Source organism: Chelonoidis abingdonii, chromosome 4 (assembly GCF_003597395.2).
Source record: "Chelonoidis abingdonii isolate Lonesome George chromosome 4, CheloAbing_2.0, whole genome shotgun sequence".
NCBI classification, from domain to species: domain Eukaryota; kingdom Metazoa; phylum Chordata; order Testudines; family Testudinidae; genus Chelonoidis; species Chelonoidis abingdonii.
Genome location: NC_133772.1, coordinates 7122743 through 7131583, shown reverse-complemented (window position 1 = coordinate 7131583; position 8841 = coordinate 7122743).

The following is an 8841-nucleotide window of genomic DNA, read 5'->3' as shown; positions in this document are numbered from 1 at the left end:
ACTGGAAGTTTTTCCCTCACCAGTAGTCGGAGGGGACTGGCTTTGGCATCCTCTGCAATGGCGCCCGCATGGCATGGTATAAGGGACGCTGCTGGCTTTTGCCGCCAGTGAGGGTGCTGGAACATCTGCTGCTTCAGCTAGCATTGTTTCGGTAATGCACTGAATACTTGTTAATCATTCCTTCTAGTTTTATTTTGTTGCTTTTATTTAGTTTCCTTTGGGTTTCTTTTTGTTCCTTATAAAATTTTTATTCACCTCTTTCCCGCTCTCCCCCTGTTGCTCTTTGAGGGCAGAGCCCAGAATGTAGCCTTACGGCTAACTAGAGCTGGTGGGCAAGCTCTAGATCTTTTTAACAGCTTCCAGCTCTCCCCTGAGGACAAGTCTTAACACAATCTGAGCCTCATTGCATTCCTAGAGAGAGGTCTTTTCCATGCCCAAGGAGCACAATGGCCTTGAGGATTACATCACAGACTTGAAACATAAGAATCATTCTTGCACCTTAGGGCTTGTAAGAGATTCCTTGATTAGAGGTTGGTTGGTGTCAGGCTCCAGTGATGCAAATAGACACAATAAATCCTGCATCTTGGCCAGGGGTTAGACTAGCTCAATGGCTAAACCTTTCCAGATGACTGTACCCCTTTCAGGAGTCTCATTTGTCTTCTGTACCCCAAGTTTCACCTTTTGCTTACAGAATCAGGAATAAAAATACAAGTGTCATAGCCCTACTATTACTAAAAAATTTACTTTCTCATTTTAACTGTATAATTATAAAATAAAGCAAATGGAATATTATATCTACATTTCAGAGTATAGTACATAGAGCCCTATACACAAGTCATCTGTATGAAATTTTAGCTTGTACTGACTGCTAGTGCTTTTTATGTAGCCTGTTGTAAATCTAGGCGAATATCTAGATGAGGTGATGTACCCCCTGAAAGACCATTGCATACCCCCAGGGATACACATACCACTGGACAAGAAGACCATTGTGGTCCCTTCTAACCCTATGGTTCTATGATTCTAAAGCTCTAGGAGCATCTACTGAGACACAGTGACTTCCTCTGCAGCGTGGGGCACGGGTCACTTACTGGAGGATTCTCTGCAGCTTGAGGTCTTCAAACCACAATTTGAGGACATTGGTAACTCAGACATAGGTTAGGGGTTTGTTACAGGAGTGGGTGGGTGAGATTCTGTGGCCTGCGTTGTGCAGGAGGTCAGACTAGATGATCATAATGGTCCCTTCTGACCTTAAAGTCTATGAGTCTATGAACTTTGGAACAAGCCATCAAGATCTGCACATCAGCAGACCAGGCAAAACTGCAAGTGCAGGATTTAAGCAAAGAAGATCCCAGAAACACAGATCAAAGAAGGAAACCCCCATAAAAAAAAAGCAATACACAAGAGTCAATATAAGGAAGGGTGGAAAAAATGTTCTCTGGCAGGGCCAGCCCAAGCACACATGGGGCAAGTGTGGACCTAAGCAGGGCCGGTGCTTCCATTTAGGAGACCTAGGCGGTCGCCTAGGGCACCAGGATTTGGGGGGGCAGCATTTTGCGGCAATTCAGTGGCGAGGGGTCCTTCCACGCTCCGGGTCTTCAGTGGCAATTCTGCAGCGGGTCCTCCTCTCGCTCCGGGACCCGCCACTGAAGTGCCCCAAAGACCAGGAGCGTGGAAGGACCTCCCCCCCGCTGCAGAATTACCGCTGACTGGGAGCGCGGAAGGACCCCCGCCTAGGGCACCAAAAACCCTGGCGCTGCTCCTGGACCCAAGCCTGCAGACAGACAATGCCCAGCATTTGGACAAAAGTGCAGAGTATGTTTCAAGTACAACCATTTTGCTAACCACAGCAGACAACAGGAAACTATGGATGCAATAAAGGGATAGGGTGAGAGCTCCACCGAGAAGCCAGCATCTGTTGATGCCGTACAGCAACAGCTGCCAGTAGACAAGAACTGATTCATCACTCATGGCTCTCAAATCACGTATAAAATAGATATAGGTGCTGACATCAATGTACCCTCAGCACAACTCTGGCAAACATTAAAATCTAAGTCCCTCCACGAGAAACAGGCAAATGTCTTAATAGCTTGGAATGGGATCCCTATTCCTGTGGGAGGCAGATACCGGCTCAGTCTCACACATAAGAAAGAGAAGACTAAGCAAATCTTTGCTACTGTTACATGACTGTCTGCCTGGGACGTAAGTAAAAAATTAGGGCTAACAAGCAAGCAGTTTTATAGAACACAACTTGTCGTAAGGCATCAGAACCTTAGAGAAGAAACATACTGATGTGTTCAAAGGCTTGGGAAAAGTGCTAGTCAGGCATCAAGTCACTTTGAAGAAGGGTGCAAACTCTGTTACACACACCACCAGGAAGATAGTTGTGGCCCTGAGCGGCAGACTCCAGTGAGCACTGCATCTCCTAGCCATGGAACTGAAGTGCTGAGGAACCTACAGGGTGGGGGCACTCACGGGTGATAGTCCAAAAGAAATCTGGATCTTTGTGCCAACACAATCCCAATTAATTAAATGCTAACAGCAGGGAGCATTATTACATACTGGCCAGACATGAAATCTTGGGGGGGCAAATTTTCACCATTTTGGCAAGTTCCCTGGACGCCTGAGAGCTCACAGCTATGTCCTTTTAACGTTCCTTTTGGTGGCTGCTACTTCAGACCCCAACTTTTTGGAATTTGCGCTGCAGCTGAAGTATTCCACAGAACACTGATTGGATGGCACTGAAGGTGTCCTGGGGTGCACAGATGAGATTCTCCTCTGGGGCACTACAGAACAGGACCAGGGCCCAGCCAGAGGCAATGGGCCAGGGCAGGGCAGCCCAGTGTAAGGGTACTATTTACACAACCCAGCAGTTGCCAGATGCACAATGGCCCGCCCAGCCCTGTGCTGTCACCATGCCCCTTCCCATCAGGGGCAGTCCTAGGCCGTGCCATTCCACCCAACACCAGAGCCCCCCCTGATTCCCTATAGCCAGAGCCCCCCAGACCCTGCCACAAATGTACAGCCCCTTGCACACCACCACCTCACCCAGCACCTCCCCGCCCAAAGCGCCACCATAACTGCCCAGCACCCCACATGGAACCTCATTCCTTAGTGCCCCAACACACAGAGCTCTTCACTACCCTCTCCCAGGCCCCCCCAGAGACCCACTCCCCCATGCCCTGCCTCCCGGCTGCACTCACTGGCTCTGCTGGGTGGCACCTGTGTCTGCTGGGCTGAGCTGGCAGCCCAGCCATAGCTGATCCCAGGGCAGGAAATCGCTCCAGCCCCTCACTTATGGTGCAATCAGCTAGGCCAGGGCCTGCCCTGGCTGGGCTCCCTCAGGACCCACTTACCTAGAGGGCAAGCCCCCGCCACTGTCCCCCTCCTCCCCCACCTGGCCGAGACTGGCCAGGCTTCTGCACCAGTCCCAGGTGGCTCAACTCCGGGGAGACAGGTGGGGCCCCACAAGTGGTGGGAAGCAGAGACTGCCCAGAGCCAGAGGTGCACTGGGGTCTGGCCAGGAGGCAGAGAGAAGCCGGTGGGTGTGGTTGGGGGGCAGAGAGGAGTCCCTGGCCGGCAGGCAGGCTGAGAGGAGCAAATGATGGGCGGGGGAGAAGCCGGGGGGCTGGCGGGGTCTCAGGATGCAGTGTAAGTGGAGGAGGCCAGGACCCCTTCTGAGCATGAGCCTGGCTCCATGGCACCACTGGCCCCATTGTAAACCCAGCATAGGGGGTGCTGTTGGGGCCGTGCAACCCTGACCTGTAGCTTCCTTGGGCTGTGCGCCCCCCTCCCCCATGGCTCCGGTGGGGGCTGTGATCCTGTGACTGCCCCCACCCCGTGGGTCCCAATATTTTATTCTTGCCATCTGGACACCCGATCCGCAGGACATTCCACACCAGTGATAGCTATTGAACATACCAAGTCTTCAACAGAGCCAAGCCGGTAACGTGGGATCAAACCAGTGATCCTCGTCCCTGATGCTGCTACAAGTGGTCCTGACGCCATGGAGCAAGGAGCTGTTGCTCATATAATAATTGTCGCCCCGCCTGCCCCTGGCCCTGCCCTGACTCCACCTTTTCCCTGCCCCCAGTCCAGCCCCTTCCCCAAAGTCCCAACCCCAACTCCACCCCTTCCCTACCCCTATTGGATCCCTTCCCCAAATCCCCACCTCTTCCCCCAGCGTGCTGCGTTGCCCCTCCTCCCCCCTCCCTCCTTTCCCCATAAAACAGCTGTTTCTCAGCGCAAGCGCTGGAAGGGAGAGGAGAGAAACAGGACGTGACGCCACTTCAAATTTGTCGGCCTAGGTTATAATACGCCACTGCATGACGGTGAAGCTTGCTCCTTCCTGTCCACCCATCTGCCTGCTAATTAATTTTAAGAACCCAAAAAGGGAGCGATGGTCCCTCCCCTCATTATTTTGTTCACAATTAGGCTAATTTCCCACAAATCAAGTTTGGTTCGTTGATTTCCGGGCCCATCTTCCTCTTGGGTACCAGACTTGATCTCGATATAGGCCTGGAGCTAGAGCAGGAGGCTTTTCGGTTTGGACTAATTCCGTCTTTCCCTTTTGTGCCTTTCCCCACTGATGTTCATTGGGGCAGATTATAGTGACATTTTGGAATAAACCTTTACCCACTTCTCAACCACTGAGCTCATCACTGAGGTAGAGCTGTCAGGCCCCAATTATCACTCCCCTCTGCTGTCGCCAGGGCTGATGAGAGGGGAGGAAAAGGGGAACAAGTGTACTAAGGCCCTGAGATCAGGTGTAATTGTCTGTAATGTCTGTGTAGCTAAAGAAATGGGAAGGAGAGCACAGTGAACTTTTGTCATAGCTTCCTACTCAGATTTGAACCTTAGTGTTCATAACCTGAGAAGCTAGCATGAACCCTCTAAGCTTAATTACCAGCTTAGATCTGATATCGCTGCCACCAGACAGGAATCAGTGCCTGTCTCACTCTGGTCTCCCCAAAACCGTCCCTGGGACCCCCAAGGACCAGATGCCCTGGTCTCACACACAAAGGGAATACCCATTTCCCCCACCTCTCTCCCACCCGAATTTCCTCCTGGCTAACCTGAGGTTACGAGCAACCTATTACATCCGAATACCAAGAACAGTGACTCCCTCTTTCCACAAAGAGACAAAACCCAAAGACAGAAACGAAGAAGATTTCTATCTCTCTTCCCCGTTAGCTCTCTTCCGCCCTGGGACAACTAGGAAGAGTTAAACACAGAGAGCATTTTCCCCTCCCCCTGGTCTTTCCTATTTCCACCAATTTCCTGGTTGGGTACTAGAGAAGAAAAAATTCAACTGCGTCTTAAAAAGCAAAACCTTTTAATAAAAAGAAAGCAATAGATAACTTCTCTGTAACTATGATGGAGATAAAGGGCTTTCAACTTATAGAAAAACTGATAAAATAGAAAAGGGGATAAAAGCCTTACCCAAAAACAATTTCCAATTTAAAAGTACTTATACGCCAAATACACATAAAAGACTCCACCAGCCAGATACAGAGCAAATACAGCAAAACATTTAAAAGACTACACTTTTGTACCTTTGCAGTTTAAACTGGGAAACCAGAAGATTAAGAGGCTGGAAATAGATCCTCGCATAGTGGAGGACCCCAGACGACAAGGCCAAGACCAAGAACACCCACAAATTCCCTCCCTTGAGCTTTGAAAAATCCTGTTTCCTGATTGGTCCTCTTGTCAGGTGTTTGGTTCCCTTTGTTAACCCTTTACAGGTAGAAGAAACATTAACCCTTAGCTATCTGTTTATGACAACTTTGGGGCCCCAAATTTCTTGTGACAGCGCCTGCTGCCTCTCTGGGGACAGGAAACCCATTGTCTCTGAGGAAGGGAGACCCCATTTTGTTGTCACTGTGGGGAGACGCGCCCCTCGGTCCCCCCCCCACCTTTCCCAATGTGATGTGGTGCCATGGGAGATCCAATGTCAGGGCATATAGATGCCAACTCTGCAGCGGTGCCATTTCAGATTTTGATGGGGGGGGGCAACTTTAACGGTGAATCCAGGAGCTACTTAAGCACCTGAAAGGTCTGAGAGGTTGTTTTTTTGTTTTTTTTTGGCAGATAATTTAGAAATTAGCAGCTAGGGCTCTGTATCTAATTCCTATATAAAAAAAAGAGGATTAAATAAACATTAGACCCACTCAGCTCTAATACTAACATGTTCTCAAATCTTTTGTCAAGTCATTTAAGGAACACTGGTTAGATTTAAAATTGCAATGTATATTCTTTGTTACTAATTCTTGAATACAACAATTGTAGAAAAATCTATATTACTTTTTGTCACTTTTTTGCAGTTCATCAAGGCATAGCTCATTTAAATTTGGAACCTTCCTCCTATGGCAAAGCCCCCTGAAGTTATACTGCTCAGTGACATGCCTGGGTCTCTAGAGGTATTACCTCACTACAGATAATAGACTAGAAACTAACCTTAAACAGGAGTGAAACTGACACTTTCAAGTCACTTTCACAATATTGTCAATCCCAAATGTTCAAAAATAATGAATCGGGCTCATCAAAAATCATGAGATTGGTTTAAAATAATGAGATTATGAAAAAACAACAGATTTGGGGTTCTTTTTATCTGCCTTCTGCTTTCTGCGCCTTTAGCGTGCAGTGGGGTCACATTTTGAAGTGTTCTACACAGCCACAAGGGCTAGAAACTTCATTTTTCCTTAAGGTTGAAATCGTCACATATCCACTTGACTCAGGACCTGGTGCTTTTGGGAAAACAATTATCATGAGACTCATGACAAAATCATGAGCGTTGGCAACACTGCTTTTACTTCTGTTTAAAGTCTAGTTACTTTCTAAAAGGCTGTTAAGCACAACACTACAGTTGCTGCAATTGCAGGGCCGGTGCTACCATTGAGGCAAACTAGGCCATTGCCTAGGGCACTATGATTTGGGGGTGCCAAAAAGTGGGGGTGGAGAGCTGCCGCATGGCTCCTTGGGCAGGCAACTGCCATGTGGGGGGCACTTCAGGGCAGGGGCGGAGCTGCCGTGGGGGGGGGCGCCGTGGGGCAGGGAGCTGCCGCAGGGCTAGGGGGTGGGGGCGCAAGGTGGAAGTTTCGCCTAGGGTGTGAAACTTCCTTGCACTTGCCCTGTCCAACTGGGTTGCAGTTCTCACAGGAGAATATTAAAACCAAACACCAAGAAAATTCTATATTTTAAAGTTGAGAAAAAAGCAGAGACTTCTGAGGTCTCTCAGGGCCACTGCAGGCAGGAAAGGGAAATAAACAGGCACAGGAGCTCCGGGCAGCTCTTCCTCTAAAAAGAAAGTTGGAGAGTGAAATCCCTCCCAGCGCCTCCTGCCCACAGCCAACAGCTGTTTCATGGTGTGCAGGGCGGCTCTGGGAGGGAGGGGGAGGAGTGGGAGCGCTCAGGGAGGGGGTGGGAAGAGGCGGGGTGTTGGCGGAGCAGGGGCGGGAAAAGGCAGGGCAGGGGCTAGGGGAAAGGGGCGGAGTGGGGAAGGGGCCTGGGGTGGAAGTGGGGTGAGGAATTTGGTGCCCATCCAGCCCGGGACGGAACGCGTTTAATAGTCAGAGATAAGAATTGTACAGAAGGATAGAAACTTTCGATTCTCTGGTTCCCCAGGAAGGTAAAGAGGAAGCTCTGGTTCTGAGCTGCTCCCGGGCGACAGCAGTTCCAGCAGATGGGCTGTAGGTTATGTGGTGACGTTCCAAAGTCTCTATAAGTGGTTTTGTGGGGATAGCTCTCAAAGGAGGGTGGGGCTCTGTGTCCCTCTAAAATGCCCTCTGAAGCCTCCCCTCTCTCACATCGTTACTTGTGCAAGGCAAGACACTTTTTCTTTGAGTATCTCTCCCTCCGGATGCTCTGTCACAGGATGTGTGTGCGCACATGTGAGTTGTGATGAGGGGTGGGAGGTAGCTGTCCGAGAACGATCCATTTGAAGCCATAGGTACGTAGTTGGGTGGCTAGCCCCTCCCGTCGCTTGTGCTGCAGTGGCTATACTTCTATTTTTAACCCACTGGCGCGATCAGAGATAACACAGAAAGCTAGAAATGACACCAGCTGCTCCAGCATAGAGGAAGCCTGAGTGGGGAGGGTGAATAGCAAATGGTTAGCTGCTGTTGTAATAATTAGCCATTGTTACAGCAGTGTGTGACCCGGGAACCTCTTGCCAGAGGGCACAAGGGGTGTGTAGGGGCTGGGTCTGATGTGACACTCAGCACCCCTGTATTCACACCCTACCCATCATTGTAATAATTTTTGTACAAAACATGCCTCATGAGATATCATTGGAAAACGAATAACTCACTGATCACTAATAACCATGTGTGATGTATGTCCATGGAGTAAGAGTCATGGATATAGGCTGGAATGATAACTAAAGCGTGTTAAAGCCGGGCATGTCGGGCGGGGGGAGTTGGTAAACTGGTCTGGCTTGGAATGTGTATTTGAGTCTCTGACCAGCCTGGGCTTCAGGCAAAGAGAATGAAGGTGCATTTTTACACATTAGGTAAACAAAGCTATTATGCTAACACACGGGAGAAAAAAGAGCCCGGAGCTTCCTTCCCTGCCAGACTCTGTGTCGCCTTCCTCACAGCTTGAGTAAACTTTACATGGAGGCCTAACCCTCAGGAGAATCCACTGCAAAGATTCAGTGGTCCCTAAAGACATGGGGGCTGAACCTCAAGTGATAAGCCATTGAATCAACTGTATACAATATTACTGCATTATAAAAGTGTATAGGGTGAGGTCTTTTCTGAGAGCTAATGACACACTGTGACATTCTGTACCTTGGGGGGAGCGTATTGTAACCCCCATATTCCTCATTTTTGTGTAATCGTGATC